Raw genomic sequence first — 16,811 nt, 5'->3', positions numbered from 1 at the left:
ATATTTCACAAAATACCTGACTTATACTCCTCAAAAGGGTTAAGGCCATCAAAATCAATGAAAGTCTGAGAAACTGTCACAGCCAAAAGTAGCCTAAGGAGACATGACAACCAAATATAATATGGGATCCTAGCTGGAATATCATGGAACAGAAAAAGAATGTTAGGTAAAAACTAAGAAAATTTGAATCAAATATATTAGTTATTAATAATGTGTCAATATTGGTTCTTTAATTTAACAAATGTACCATACTACTGTACAATGTTAATAATAGGGGAAACCTGGTGTGTGGTATTTGGGAACTCTCTGTAAACAAATTTTTCACAAATTTTTTTTTGTAAATTTAAAAGTGTCCCTAAAATTTAAAAAATATTTTTAAAAAATCTGGTAGAATTTAACCAAGTAACAACTTGGTCCTGGTGCTTTGAGGGGAGAATTTCTCTTTGACAATTTTCTCAATTTCTTATATGGTAATTGGTTTGATTATATGGTCTATCCACGAGTTCTGGGAGTTTGTTCTGGTAATTTTTACTGTTGTAGAAAAAAATAAAAATTCTAGTTTTTTGAGTTTGTTTTTATGGAACACAAAAGAATTTGGGGGAATGCAATCAGCATCAATCCAGTAAGCTCCCAACTCAATACCTGGGCCTTTTCCAGCTCCTCCAGCTGAGACAACTAAACCCCTCACCTACAAACTTTGCCTCACAGACTTGCATTTCTCTCTTATCTTCCCTGTTATAAGTCAGTCTCATGCCCTGGGTTCCCCAGGCTCCTGTGTTGACTTCCTATCAACACCCCTCCCTTCTCTAGCAATGAATCAGTACCTGGGACTGGGCTTTTTCTGTTCTCTGGGGTGGCAGCCAGGCCAGGCCTGCAAAGCTGAAACTCCATATAGACACCCACACCTTCAGTGCTATCTCATTGTTTTTTTTAAATTTTTTATTTTTTTATTTCAGAATATTATGGGGTACTAACATGTTGGTTACATATAATGGTTTGCCTCACCCAAGCCATGACTACAAGCTTGCTCTTCCCCCATACAGTGAGCACCACATCCATTAGTTGTGAGTGTACTCACCCCCACCACCCCTCCCACCTGACCAGCAAACAATGAATATTACTTTATGTGAGCATCTTAGTGTTGATCAGTTAGTACCAATTTGATGGTGAGTACATGTGGTGCTTGTTTTTCCATCCTTGTGATACCTCACTTCGAAGGATGGACTCAAGATCTATTCAGGATAATATAAGAGGTACTAGTTCACCATTATGTTTTGTAGTTGAGTAGTATTCCATAGTATACATATACCATATTTTATTAACTCACTCACGTATTCATGGGCATTTGGGTTGTTTCTACATCTTTGCAATTGTGAATTGTGCTGCCATAAACATTCAAGTGCAGATGTCTTTATGACAGAATGTCTTTTTTTTCCTTTGGGTAAATGCCTAGTAGTGGAATTGCTGGATCAAATGGTATTTCCTGTTTTTAGTTCTTTGAGACGTCTCCAAATTACTTTCCATAGGGGTTGTACTAATTTGCAGTCCCACCAGCAGTGTAAGAGTGTTCCTATCTCTCCACATCCACACCAGCACTTGTTGTTTTGGGACTTTTTGAGGGTGTTGAATTTTTTTATGTCAGCATATTATGGGGGTACAAAAGTTTAGGTTACGTATATTGCCCTTGCCACCCCTGCCCCCAAATCAGAGCTTCAAGTGTGTCCATCCCATAGACAGTGCACATCCCGGCTACCTAATTGTATTATCCAGAGCCACTCTCTGTCCTATTCTGGTTTCAATTCTGTTTTCTAGACCTCCTCTGTGACACCTGTTTTACTTGCTTCCAGGGGGATTGTTATTTGGAGTCTTCTCCACATTCCTGCAATTGTAAGTGGTGTCCCCTAGAGTAAGCTATGAAACATGGCAGTCAACATCCCTTTCCCCTTTCAGGAACCCGTTCAGGAATTTTCAATTCAATCCTGATGAATGAATCATTATTTGATACCAGCTTAAGTCAAGGTCCTGCCTAGTGACTTTTAAAAGGTAAAAGGGAGAATTCTTTCCATCCACAAATTTCTCCCTTTTCAATTCCCCACTTTGCAACGAATTTATGATTCTAGGGGTCTGTGCTAGGTAGGGGTTTCTTAGGGTTTACATGCAGAAATTTCTCTTTCAACAGAAGGTGCCTTAGAGCAACTAGCAACAGAGAGGAGCAATTTAAGAAAATGCTGCTGAAGCACAGAGGCTAAAGCAGATTGATTTTAGTTTCCAAGCTGCCCTCCGCAGCTGACCACCAATATATCTGCCTGTTCAGGGACGCTTGAAGGGATTTAGCATTTTGTTTGGGCTTTTGTAGCAAGGATTCTGAGATCATTGCATTAATAGAAGACACACACCCAGGGGAACAACTATAAACTGCTTTAGCGAAAGAATTTTCTACAAACTGTTTTCTGAAAGAGACAGCATCACTTTTAAAGAAAAGTACTTTTTAAACAGAAAATTTTTATATGTTTTAAATATTACCAATCCCCCCACCCATGGGTTAAGGCTGCAACATGGGAAGATTTGGGATCAGTGGGATAAAGGAGATTTTTCTGGCTACTAGGGTTGTTGAGGGAGAAAATGGGGGGTGAAACAGCTGCTTGGTGGAGTGGTGGGTTCTATGTGATCTGAGGAGTGGGGAGGGGTGGTCAGGCAGGTATTAGATAAGCATGTATTGGGGTCCTGGGAAGGGGATTCCTGTTCCAGGTAGCCATTTGTACAGATTGGTTTCTGGGAGTCCTTTATTTTATTTTTTTATTGATATATAATAATTGTACATATTCAGGGGATTACATGTTATATCTTGAAACAAGCACACAACATACAATGATCAAATCAGGGTAACTGGGACAAGATTCACCTGAAACATTCATCCTTGTTTTATGTTGGGAGCATTTGAAAACTTCTAGCTATTCTGAAATACAGTAAACTATTGTCAACTATAGTTGCCCCATTGTACCACTGAACATCAGAACTTCTTCCTTCTAGTAAACAGAATTACCCCTTCACCAACACCTCTTCATTACCCCTTCCCACCACCCTTACCAATCTCTAGTAGCCACCATTCTATTCACTACTTCCTTGAGATCAATTTTTTTTAGGTCCCATATTTGAGTGTGAAAATGAAATATTTGTCTTTCTGTGCCTGGTTTATTTCACTTAAAGTAATGTCCTCCAGATCTATCCACGTTTCTGCAAATAACAAAATTTCCTTCTTTTTCATGGATAAATAATATTCCTTTGTGTACATACACCACATCATTTTTATCCATTCATCCCTTGATAAACCCTCAAGCTGATTCCATAATTTAGCCATTGTGAATTATGCTGCAATAAACACTGAAATGCAAATATCTTCTGGTTACATTTAAAGGCACACAATCCTTGATTTTATATTACATGAATTCAAAAGGAGTGGAAGATCAATGAGGGCTGATAGCACTGGGAAACTTCTTAAAGGAAGTTCAAACTGGAAGTGCTGCAACAAGATCCAGTCTGGGGTCTTGTCTGCTGATCTGCCGAATCCAAACAAACTGGAGGGATTTCATTAAGATACAGATGCCCATGCCTTACTTCTCCCCTCTCTACCTTTAGTAATCTAGGAAGCGCTTAGAACATCCATTTTGAAATTTGTGTATTCACTAGAAGCTTGGTTCATTGACAGAAGACCTAGGACACAGAAGGAGGGCCACAGGTGCTCAATGGCTGTCCCAGAGATGAGTTGGAAGTGGTGTCTTGGCACAAGCAGGAAACTGTAGGCCAAAAGAGACTGGTGTGGAGGTGGAGAATACTAGATGCATAAACATCTGTGCCTCTAGGGGAGCTGCATCTATCCATGATAGAAGAAAAGGTTCATGAAATCTGGGGAATGTTTTTAGGGTCTAGTTCTCCAAATATGGATGCAACAGCCCAAACTGCAGGCCAGTGAGCTAGGTGAAACTTGTCCATAGGGTGCACTGTCAAACTCGCCTCTATCTGAATTGCAGCAGGCCTAATTCACATGGACATTTTGGGCTCAGGGCTTGCCATATCTCTAGCATTGAGCAGTATGTGTGCTTTACTAATTCCTAGTGCAGAGTAGCCCTGATTGAGGTCTGTCAGACCTGTACTTCCAAAGTACAGTCTACCTGCTGCTTTTGTAGTTTTGGGTGCACAGAATGGAAGGTGCTTAACTGAGAAGGCATTTAGGTATGTGAATCTGGAGCGAAGAAGATCTCAGTGTCACTCTGGTGAAGTTAGACAATCACTTTACAGAATTACTTCATTAATAGACTAGGGTATCATGCTGCTGCTAAATTTCACTGTGTCCTCTTGTCCTTCGGGTCAGAATTCTCCTCAGGATTTTCTTCTTCATCCTTTCATGACTCTCTCTCATGTGGAAGGGAGATTTTGAGTTCTTATACAGATCTTTCAACAGCATGAGTCAGTAAGGAGAAAGTTGATCATACTCATCATGGTCTTTAAATATTATTTTATATGTTTCCTGTAGGCCTGGTACTCTCACCTCCTGCTGTTAATCAGAAGTTTTATTATTGTCTCACTTAGGCAATATGCAAAGTCCTCACTCCCTCTTCCCCAGACACACGTCACCCTCACTAGCCCAGGGCTTCTCATGAAGCTGGCACTCAGCTGTTGAATAATTTCATGACTTCAGTGCTGCAGTGGCAGCTTGTAAAGGCCATGTTTTCATTTTCTCAGAAAAACAAATTGCAATTTAGGTACCCTATCACTAGGTGGAACTACTCTGTAAGAGCAACTTGAGTCCAAATCCCCAAAATTTGAACTCTGGATATGTTGCAGATGATAAGTACACTGTTGAGACTTTTTCTAGAATCATAAATAGGTCCCTTTATTAAAACTGTTGCACTCCAATTTAAACAGCAGAGTAGATAATTCTTTCAAATGCAATAGGTGCCCCAGGTAGAGTCTGTTACCTTTCCTTATTGATCTCTTTCTTTCCGTTAATCAGCTCAACTGGAATCTTAACTTAGAGTTGAAAGTCTCTTCTGACAGGTACTTTTCATTCAGCCTTGGAGCTGCTTGATGTCAAAGCCTCCAGATGCTTATCCCTCAACAGCTAGCGAAAGACCGAAATGTATGTCTCAGCCACAGGCAGTCTATTCACCTTGCCTCGACTGTTTGAGCTAATTATAGAGAACAACCTCTTTGCCCACTAAAGAAAAGAAATAGGCTTAACAGAAGTGTGATGGTGCTGAAAGTGCACAAGCTACCCCCTCCCTTAGTTACTTTGCCTCAAATCAGAAAATACACTTTCTTACTTGACACCGTCCAGATTCCCTCCTCCCGTCAGCTCTCTGAACCCACTGGGGGCTGCTGGCTTAATTTCCACAATATCTGCAGTTAATTAGTATCCCAGGGTAACTGACTTCCCTTAGCAACAGAGGTAACAATGGCTTCGGGTCACAAATTACCTTAGCTACGGCTTTCTTCCACTGATAAAACATATTTAATACTCAAATGCAGGTTTTGAACAGAAAATTAATCTGATGTCTACTCATCAACAAATATTTATTAAGCTCCTACTGTGTGTAAGTCGCAGAACTGGCCAGAGTTGAATTCACTATGGGGAACCCAAAAGGAATTGGAAAGAGAAGATATGAACTCCCATAAGTCTACTACATGACAGTATTAAATACAAGGCTTGAAGACTTGGAGGGTGTCTAAGGAGAGTGAAGGTCTTTGGGGCTGGGTGAAGTGAGTCTTGAACTTGACAGCCCAACTATGGAGGCTGATAGATTTTAATTCTAACCCTAAGTTTACCACTAGCTATGTGATCTCCAGCAAGCTACTTAAACTTTATGAGCTTCACCTTCCTTTCTGTAAACGTGGAAGACTGGAGCCCATCTCAAAAGGCTTATGTGAGGGTTAGAAATTACATAAAGCACCTAGTACATTGCCAGGTCTGTAGTCACTCCATTCATCATTGGTAACTCAGTCTCAAAGGCTCAATAGGCTTTAGCTAGGTGAAGAAGAAGGAGATGGAATTTGCATTGGGGAGGAAGTTCCAAAGGCAAGTAAGACAGGCTAGGAAGGAAAGGCAGAGGAAATTAGTTAGCTTACAATGAGAGGCTGGGAGTACTATATTATCTTATTTATATTATTCAGGGTTTTAAGCTTCCCTCATGTCCCCTTTCAACAGAGCTTTAGTATACATCTAGCTATTGGTATGCAGAAAACTATACCCTTATCAGAGACACTGGCCCAGAAAAAGAGAGTACTTGGCTGGGTCTGGGCCATGAGAATGAAGAAAAGGAGGTAAAGAGGTGTTGAAGGAACAGTTTGCTATTCCCTCTGTTCTATGAGAAATCCCAAGTTTGGATGCTACCTAAGGCCTTCCTCACCCTCTATGTAAACCACAGGAAATGTGTGATTGTTTTTGATTATCATATTATCTTTGCTATCACTGTAAATGATGACAGATAATAATATTTTCATTTGCATTTGCATAGCACTACTTGGTTTGTCAAAGAACACTCAAATCTGTTTTCTCATTTTCTTGTCACACCAGACCTGCAGATAGTCGAGGCACCTACCCCCACCTCAGTTCTATAGATGAGGAAAATGAGGCCCACCAAGTTGAAATGACCTGTTCCAGAACACACAGAGAGTTAATGACTAGAGGCCAGGTCTTCTAATTTCCTCTCAATTATCCTCCCAATTACTCCCAATTGGGAGTAGAGCCCATATAGGAGAAAAGGACAAGAGATGATTTATGGGACATTCAAACTCTTGTCTCTGGGAAGCCTTGACTTTCATTGCCCTTCCTTGGATATGTCTTGGATATCACACATTCTCACCAGCAGCCTTCCTACTCCTACAGATCATCAACAGTCATCCAAAAATCCTGGGACCAGCCATCATGTTTGGGCTTTTTTCCCACATCTAATCATTCCACAGCATATAACAAATCCTTGACAAATTTCCAATGAGAAAAAAAATAACTGAAACCAAATGCCCTCTATCTGGAAATTGATGTGGCCAAGAATAGGCTTATTTAAAAGGGTGTGTCATAAAATTGGCATGAAATTCAACCTCTCCAAATCTAGCTGATGATTTTCACCTCATAGGTAGTTAAAAGGATCTAATTAGTGTCTTATTCTTTCTGACAGAGAGACAAACATCATTATTACAATTCAGTAAATTTCCATAAGGAACCCAGTTGGTTCATCTTGTTGTATATTTTGAGTTCTTTTGTTTCATACTGAGCACACTAACATTAGATCAACGTTATATATATCGAGTTTTTCCCTATATTTGTGGGAATAGAGAACTCATTAGCTTTTAAAGACAATTCAAATGACAAACAAAAGTTCACCCTTTAGAAAAGCATCAATAGAAGTGATTTTGCAAATATATATATATATATATATATATAATTTTCAACATCTAGGTATCTACAAATAAATTGATATTAATTAAATTCCTACATAGTGCTATGCACTTTGCCTCTATAGCTCATTTAATTCTTATAACAACCCTATAAAGCAAGGGTTATTGTGCTCATTTTATAAATGAGGAAGTTGGGAGTCAAAGATGTTGAGCCACTTAGCTCACATTTGCAATACAGAGATACTAAGAGGCAGATCTGGGATTTGAATCTAAGACTTCTAACTCCAGAGCCGATGCTACTCTTAATATGCCACAGAAGCAAGTACAGGAACTTTATCCAAAAGTAAAGTTAATTTTTATGAAATAACTAGATAAGCAAACATTCATGAATTAAAGAACATCCTGATTTCAGATCTAAATCCTTTGACCAGTTAAAAATAAAAGACAATGAATCATAAAGAATTCCACTTTAACTTATTATCTAAAGTGATTAATAGGAATGACATTTACCCACCAACTCTAAATGAAAAAATCAATTTGGGAACTTTCCCAATAATTTAAACTTGAAACACTAACCTTAAAAGAAAGTCTTTATATCAAATGTCTTTACAGTATGGCATAAATATAACAAAATCTTAAGTTTCAATTTCTATTAAACTGATTTTTCTTTTAAACCAGAGTCAGAAAGCCAAAAAGCCTTTAAATCCATTGAGCCTCTTGCATTTTATTTAAGAGGTTTCATTTTTCAAGCCAAAGCTGGGAAGACAAAACAAGCTCATTTAATTAATACCCCACAATTGTAATTTCTCTGCTCCAGCCAATGTCTAAGTGCCTGTATTAAGGGCTTCCCACCATCCAGAATGTGTTAATTCATCAATCCACACAACTTTCTTTTGTACTTTTAAGCTACTCATTTTCATCTTGGTTAGGGTTACTATCAACCAGAGGACACCCAATAAAACTTAAATTTTAGATAAATAACAAGTAATCTTTAGATAAGTATGTCCCCTGAAATAATTGGGACATACTCATACCAAAAATATTAATTATTTATCAGAAATTCAAATGTAACTGGACATCCTGTATTTTTATTTGCTAAATCTGACAACCTGATTCATTCTAGATATCCCCGGGATTTCATCTCTAAACCATTATTTTTCAAACGTGTTATTTGTATGTTTTGGGGATGTGAGTTTCTAGAGCATACTCCCACTTTTGAGACAACAGCTATCAATTACTTCAATAATGTGCCTATATATATATATATATATATATATATATATATATATATATATATATATATAAATGCACTGTATATATACGTAAATATATGCAATTTAGTGTGAGACTAGCCAGGACCATTTTAAAAGACAAAATAGTAAGTGGTGGGGGTGGAGGTGTTGGGAGAAACTTCCTCTACCACATATTAAAAGGTATAGTAAATCTATATTGATTAAGATAGTTTGGTTCTGCTATGTAAGTAAATAAACTAATGTCACAGAATAGAGATTACCTAACTTCATACCTCCAAATAAGTTTCAGAAATATCAAGGAGTCAAATGGAAAATGCAGTTGTAAAGGTATCAGGAGAAACCATGAAAAAATGATATGTAATCTTGAACTGAAAAAGACTTTTTTAAGGAAGAGGCAAAGCCCAGAGAGCAAAAAGAAAAAGTTTGATAAATATAACATATATACATTTTTAAAACTATTTTTTACATAGAAAATACAATAAACACAGTAAAAAAACAATTTAGGAAAACATTTCCACTTCATCTGACCTGTGGTAGACTAAGTTAATATGTAAAAGTCTCTTACAAATCAATAGAAAAAAGAGCAAAATCATAAATACAAAAGTGAATAAAGGCTGTAAATAGTCAGTACACTGGCAAACAGCTAAACATGTTAATAAATACACAGAAAAAGATGTTTAACCTCACTATGATTAAAGCAATGCAAATTAAAACAGTAATGAAACATCATTTCCCTCCATCATATTGGAAAAGATCAAAAGTTAGATAATGCCTAGTATTGGTAAGGATAGAGAGATGGGCATTTCATATCTTTTAGGTGGGATTATAAACTGGTGCAACCGCTTTGGGGGACCCAATTTTACAATATCTATGAATATGAAAAATGCATTTGCCCCTGCTCAATAATTCCCATTTGAGAAATTTATATTATGAAAATACTTGCACAGTATGCATAGGTATACATGTACAAGTGTGTTTATTGCAGTATTATTTGTGTTAAGGAAAAGTGGGACTAAACTAAATGTCCATTATATGAAGATGAGATAAATAAATTAGTGTATATTCATATATGGAAATAATATTCAGTCAATTAAAGAAATAAAGGTGATCTACATGTGCTGAAGTGAACTTATTTCCAAGTTTAATTTGTTGAGATTTAAAAAATGTAAGTATCACAAAGGCATAATGTGGTGTACTCTCTTTTTGATAAAGAAAGATGTGGATATGTACATATGTTTGTGTGTACAAAGGTAGACTGGCTTTCATTGTTATGCCCTTTCGTATTTTGAAACTTTTTGTATGAAGTGCATATATTACTTTTTCAATAAAACATCTACTCTATAAAAGATGCCTATTTGGGTTTGTTTGTTTCTTTTTAAAGCTTGCTTATCTCATCTCTCATTTTTTTCTCTTGTTCTTATCTCAAGGTCTATTTGCCAGTTATCACTGCTGTGACAGTGGGGCCCTGCAGGGAGTTGATGATAACTGGTGGCTTGCTCCTTTTCATAACACAGCCCAGCAATCAGCAATTCAATTTTCTTGTACGAAAAAGGCCCTCACTTGATGTTCGTATCCAAGAATATAACTTTCCCCGAACCGAAAAACCTCAGGGGGAAGAATATATCCCTCCAACAGTGAAGCTTAGGACATGTCGCGCTTCTATGGTAGCAATCTCTCACGCCCACGGTTCTTGGGTTCTTTTCTGACTCTCCGGCAGGTGCCGCTCTTCTCAGTGCCTTTCTCCGTGTTGTTATCCCTTCCCGGAATCTCCTCCCTTGCCTCGCTGGCGCTTCAAATTTTATCCAACCCTTAAGACTCAGGTCAAGTCCCAGTTTTCTTCCAGAGTGACTTTCATGATTATTTCAGCCTTGTTCAGAACATTTTCTCTGACCTTCTGTCTTACTTTAATAAAAAGATATTAGGCATTATTAGAAAACAATACTTTTATAAAACATTTTTCTTAAATGTAACACGACACAAGAATTAACTGTATGTTATATAAATAACATTGCTTTTAGAGTCAAACAGAAGAGGGTTCAAATTGTTTTTCAACTCTTACTGAACTTTGGGCAAATTAATTAAACCTTCTGTGTCTCAATTTCTCTACTTTAAAACTGTGAATAATACCTACCATATAGCTTATATAGGGCTATCATAGATATTAAATATGAAGTGACTTGCACCGTATCTGGTACATCATAGATAGTCAATTATTCTTAGCCTAGGAACACCCCTTCTCTGACCCAATTCCTTTACTATTACTGAGAAAACAACAACAGACTTGAAATTAGTAGATCCCAAGATAAAATTTAATGTTCACTTTGTAGATTTTTTCTTTACTTTCCCTCACTTCGTTGGGGGGGCTCTCTTATTTCTTCTCCCCTTCTGATCTTGAGATCTATCTGTGCTCTGACTCTACCACTTTTCCTCTGTGTGATCTTGGGCTAATTACAGAAATTTTAGAGCCTCAGTTTTTCTATCCTAAAATAGGGTTGATAATGTTACCCTTATAAGAGTTGTTGAGAAGTTTAAATGGGATTATATACGTGAATGTGTAAAGCTTAAAGTTGCAAAGTGCTATAACAATTTGAAGCGTTCTTATTAAATGTTAATGTAGAGTGAGATTTTAAAGTGAACAAAACCCTTTGGAGTCCCAGTGATTTATTTTGCAGCTCAGATTGATGTGTCATTTTTAGTTGGTTCACAAGCCATACTTCCAGCTGTCATCGATCAGCACTTTGGCCACAGCCTGTTGTTGGCTGCCTGTCTGTATGAAATTAGTTATCCTTTCTATCACAGCCTAGTTTTCTCCCTTCTTCCCAAGGATAGAGATCCTCTCACTGAGTGTTCAACTGACAAACCCCTTCTTTTCAATCTGCCCCATTCTTTCTTGCTCATTTTTCTGTCTTAGAGATGCTGAAACATTTTTTTAAAATTCATTCATTCGTCAGCTCAGTCCATGAATATGTATTGGGCACCTACTGTTTGCCAGTTCTGGTGGCTAAGTTTTGAGGACACAGAGGTAAATAAGGTACATTCCTAGCCCTCAAGGACTTCATAGTTAAGTAAGGGGGAGATGCATAAACAAATGTTTACAATCCATTTTGTGTAATAAGTGTAACAAAAATGTTTGCAAGCTACAGAGACAGCAGGTTCAGGAAAAACTTCTTGGAGGAGGTGTCATTTAGGTTTTAAAGGATGAATAATATTTTGAGAGACAGGTAAGGAAGGTAATTTCCACACAGAGGATATAAGATATTGAAAGGTACAAATTAGTGAAGCACCACTGGGTATTTAGAGAATATATAACAGTATTATGAAGAATGATGGGAGGAGTATTAGGAGATGAGTCCAGGCCAGACCATGGAAGTCACTGTAGCCATGCTAAGGAGCTTGGATAGAGGGGACCACAAGAGGATAGAAGTTTCAAAAAGGAGAGAGGCATAATCACTCTATAGCAGTGGTTTTCAACCCTCACCAAGTATCATAATCACCAGGGATCCTCAAAAATATGATGTTTAGGGCTTACCCATGAGACTCTTACATAATTGACCTGTGTTGAAGCAAAGATTTTGGCTTTTTAAAATTGTCCTCTTCTGTTTTTATGGTACATCCAGTGTTAAGAAAATGAGTACAGAATTTTTAAAAGATCATTTTGATGATAGTATGGGTGATGCATTGGGCTTCCAGGAAGGGCAAGGCTAGAGATAAGTGTACCATTGAGGGGTGAAGAGCTATTGTAATAGTCCAGATGAGATAAAACCTAGAAATGTGGTGACATGTTCAAAAAGATCAATTGTCACCTTCCCTAAGCACATTATCAGCTGCATAAAAACTGGGGCCATGTTTCATAGTTTTCCAGTCTTGGGCATATAACTGTAGTAGGTACTCAATAAAGACTATCTACTAGGTTGGTAACCACTAAGCACTAACCATTTACCTCTGTTTTTTGTTTGTTTGTTTTTCCTGTTTCCCTTGGTCCATTTACCTGGATACTGCCAAGTGTGCTTTCATGTGTCTCCTTCCTAGAATCTATTGTGGAATCCAAGAGCCAGAGTATACTTTTATAGGCCAGAACCTTCAGTAAGCATTAATATAATTCCAGACAGAGAGAGAAAGAGACAGATAGAGACACATGGGGGTGGGGACAGAGGAAGCAATGTGGCAAAATGTTAGTATGTTATTGTATTTCTCCACAGGTTTGAAAATTTTCAGCATAAAATGTTGGTAAATTGCACTGAGTTGTATGGTTTAAAATGGTTAAAATGGTAAATTTTGAGTTATGTGTATTTTCCCACAATAAAAAATTGAGAAATAATATGCAGATTACATGGATGAGGACAGGGACAAATAATTAAATGAAGCTTGGTATGAAAAGAGAGGAGCACATGGATGGGAATGGAGAAGATGAGTAATAGAATCAGGATTCTAAAGAGTATCGATATGCTAGAATAATGCATGGAAATTAACAATTCCATAATTATCTTTCAAGGTTCAGAACAAGTGCACATTTATAAGATGCTTTGTCATGAAGTTGGTGTGGAAATATCCTGGCGTTTTTCACTTCTTCCTAGCCTGGTGTAAGGCAAGGGTGTGACACAGCTGCTAAATACAGCTATACAATTTGTGTGATCAGGAATAGAATCTGAATGTCCAAAATAACAGAGATTTGACTCTAACAGTTCTTTGTACAACTCGAGCCATACCTGGAACACTGTGTTCACTAAAAGAAAAGACCATACATACAAGAAAGCTAAAAAGATGGGGAAAGTTTTAGAGGTTGTCTAATCTGAAAGAGTGTTGTGGGAATGTTTTGTTCTAATCAGCAGTCTATGTGAGAAGGGTTACCCAGAAAGGGTGAGGCTGATGTGTAGGTAAATAATCTGTGTCAGTTACCTAGAAACCAAGAACCTAAGACTTAGAAGCTGAATCATTTATTGGGTTGTCTAGGACTAGACCCAAAGGGTTAACAGTACAAAGTTCCCAAGAGCCTGGCCAGCAGCTGTGAGGCAGGCCCACTGCAGCTGCTGCTCAGAGTTTGGCCCCACAGTCCTCTTCTCGCTGCTTCTGCCACTGTCTGCCAAAGTCAGGGGAGGGCCCTGAGAAGCTTGAGAAGACAAGACAGAAAAGGGACCTGAGAACTCCTTTCAAAATATATATGGCTAGGTGGCAATTAATGCTATGCCCAGTTTACAGATGAGGAAACTAAGGCTCAGAACTGTCCCCAAGTCACATCACTAAGGAATGGCAGACATGCAATTCAAACCTAATATGTATATCTATTATGTATCAATAAAAACATGTAAGAAGATTTTAAAAAATCAAAGTCGGGTTATCATTCATTCACGAGTTTATGTAATAGTTATTGAGATTACATGTGGCAAGTACTAGGGCTACAAAGGTCAATAGTAGACAGTCCTTGTCTTCAAGATGCTTATAAATATCTTAAAACAATGCAATCAGGGTTAAAATAGAGGCTTTCACATTATGTTATATATATATTCATGTGTTGAAGAACTTTAGTTTAAGTCAAGCTGGAGTGTAGGACACATGGAGAAAATGATGAGAAGTACATCTGGAAAATTGATTTGGGCCCAGATTGTGTTGGCCTGACAGGGCTGTGCCAAATTGGGTGGACTTTGTACTGTATACAGTGGAGAATTATAAACATTTCTAAAGCAGGAGAATGACATGGTCAAATCCATTTAACAAGATAACTCTGGAGCAGGTGGAGGATAAAGTGTGGGGGGGAATCTGGGAAAAAAGATAATTAAAGTGGCAATTGCAATAGCCCATATGAGTGAAGATGAAGGCCAGAACTAAGGCAATAACAGTAGAGACATGCACATATGGGGATACACAGATGTGAGAGCTTTCTGGAAGATTGAATCAGTAAGACTTTGTGAGTGATTTGATATAGGGGTTAAGCATAAGAAAGTCGATGTGATGCTGAATTGGTAAAACATTAGACAGTCAATAGAAGTGGAGATCCAGGAAGAAGGCCAGGTTTAAGGGGGTAGATGATGTTTGGCTTGGGACACATTGATCTTGAGATGAAGCTATAATATCCAGGAGAGAATGTCCAGTAAGCAGCTAGAAACAGGACTGAAGTTGAAGAGAAACATTTGAGTTAAAGTTAGGAATTTTGGATCATCAGCTCTTTTAATTTGGTTGAAGCTAAAAGAGAAGACTGAGACTGAGTCTCTTTGAAAGCATAGAGAGAAAGAAGAGAAGAGAAGAGGAGAGGAGAGGAGGGGAGGGGAGGGGAGGGGAGGGGAGGAGAGGAGAGGAGAAGAGAGGAGAGGAGAGAAGGAAAGGGGAGGGGAGAGAAAAATAAATAATAGAAGGAAGTCATGGACAATATGTGCAGCCTGTGTCATGACACATTGTGGGTGCACAGTGAGTGTACTTATAACATAAATTAATGTGTAAATGAGTGAATGAAAGCACCCCAACAATTGAAGGTTGAGTAGAAGAGGAATCAGCAAAAGACTGAAGAAGAATGATGAAAGAAGTAGAACTTCCTAGAGGGAATGGGGTTGTGTTTGCCAAGGCAGAATGAAGTTTTGAGACTGGCAGTGGATGAAGAGAGGACTAATAAGGCAATAGGAGATTGCACTGGGGGGCTTGGGATCTAGCTGGGGATCTGAATTCAGTCACTCATGGTAGCAACATACACGATTAGCATGATACAATTAACATGATCATAAATAAACTCCACAAACAGTAAGGAAAGGAGAGTAGGGATACTGAGACAGCATCGGTCAGAGAAGCTTCTGAAGGAGAGTATTTTGAGCTGGAACTTAAGGGAGGAGAAGCTTAGACTGCTGAGAGGGAGGCAAAGGAAAACACACATAGGTTAGTTGGTCAGCACAGAGGCACAGAGGCTGAAATTGACTCAAGGAGATTGAGAAATTGGAACATTGCTAATAGTTGGGTTAAAAATACCTCTCATACACTCCTGCAAACACATTGTGGCATCATCTTTGGCCCAATGTCCCAGTCTGATCACCAGGAGATTGCACTATTGTTAGCATCCTGGTCTTCTCTTCCACCAATCTCTGCTCCCCAACATTTACCCCAGGGTCAGGTAACAGAGTCAGGATGGTGGAGTCTCTTACTCCTCATGTCTTACTTATTACATTTCAGCCAGAGACAATGCAATTCTTACCTGTTGAAATCCCCAGTGTAGGTTTGTAAATATGGGCAGTAAGTGTCAAGGCTGGAAATAATTTTCAAAGAGTTGAAGAAAGAGAGCCTTGTGAATGTCAGGCTGTGAAATTGGAACTTGACCCTGTAAGAGTGGTGAGACATTGGAATCTATTCAAAGGAAATGACACAGTGAGAACTGTGCTTTAGAACAGGGAAACAGACACAGAAACAGAATTTGGTTTTGAGTGTCCTTAACCTTTGGGTTTGGATTATTACATGAAAGCTGTAGCAAGACTAAACCCTCGATCTGACCCTTTCCTGCTACCTATGCCAAGATAGGAGGTACAGCAAAAAAGAAAGGCAGGAGTAGAGGATGCAGTATACCTGGTTTCTTTACAGCCTCTTGGGTTCTGCAGCCTTCTCCTCTCAGCTTCACTCAATTTCACTGTCATCTCTGGTAATTTGGTAGCCAGCTGTTCTCAGAAGGAATTAAAAAAATGATCCATAAATGTAAATAAATGTGGAGATAAAAAGTATTCTTATTCAGTTAAGACATCATTGAAGTTGTTTTTAGCTCTTTGAGGTATCTTCAAATTCTTTTCCACCGAGGTTGCACTAATTTGCAGTCCCACCAGCAGTGTAAGAGTGTTCCCATCTCTCCATATCCTTGCCAGCATTTGTTGTTTTGGGATTTTTGTTAGAGGCCAATCTCACTGGGGTTAGGTGATATCTCATTGTGGTATTGATTTGCATTTCTCTAATGATTAGAGATGTTGAGCACTTTTTTATATGTTTGCTGGCCATTGTTCAGTCTTCTTTTAAAAAGTTTCTGTTCACGTCCTTTGCCCATTTATTGATGGGGTTGTTTGCTTTTTTATTGTTGATTTTTTAAAAGTTCTAGATAGATTCTGTTATCAGCCCTTTATTGGATGTGTAGAGAGCAAATATTTTCTCCCATTCTGTAGGATGTCTATTCGCTCTAATGATAGTTTCCTTGGCCAAATATAGACATTA

Source organism: Lemur catta, chromosome X (genome assembly GCF_020740605.2).
Source record: "Lemur catta isolate mLemCat1 chromosome X, mLemCat1.pri, whole genome shotgun sequence".
In the NCBI taxonomy this organism is placed as follows: Eukaryota; Metazoa; Chordata; class Mammalia; order Primates; family Lemuridae; genus Lemur; species Lemur catta.
Note: the sequence above shows the minus strand (reverse complement) of the source record.